Consider the following 254-nt stretch of genomic DNA (forward strand, 5'->3'; position numbering starts at 1 on the left):
ACCTTGGTTGGGAGAGTTAGGGTTGATATCTGTCACAGACAAGGAGCAGAGGGCAGACAGAGTAAGCAGCCAGCAAGCGGAGCACGTTATGCAAACCTGGGCCGTCTGACGGGAAAGGTGAAGAAAGGGGCTTCGCAGAAAGAGGAAGAAAAACCTCCGGTGGAGTTTCCTCCGTGTGCACCTACCAGAAGGGACAGAAGCACCGGGCTCTGCTCGTCAAAAATATCTCCTCTGCCCAGCACCGCCTGCTAAAG

The sequence above is a fragment of the Phaethon lepturus genome, unplaced genomic scaffold (genome assembly GCF_000687285.1).
Source record: "Phaethon lepturus isolate BGI_N335 unplaced genomic scaffold, ASM68728v1 scaffold28922, whole genome shotgun sequence".
Lineage (NCBI taxonomy): Eukaryota > Metazoa > Chordata > Aves > Phaethontiformes > Phaethontidae > Phaethon > Phaethon lepturus.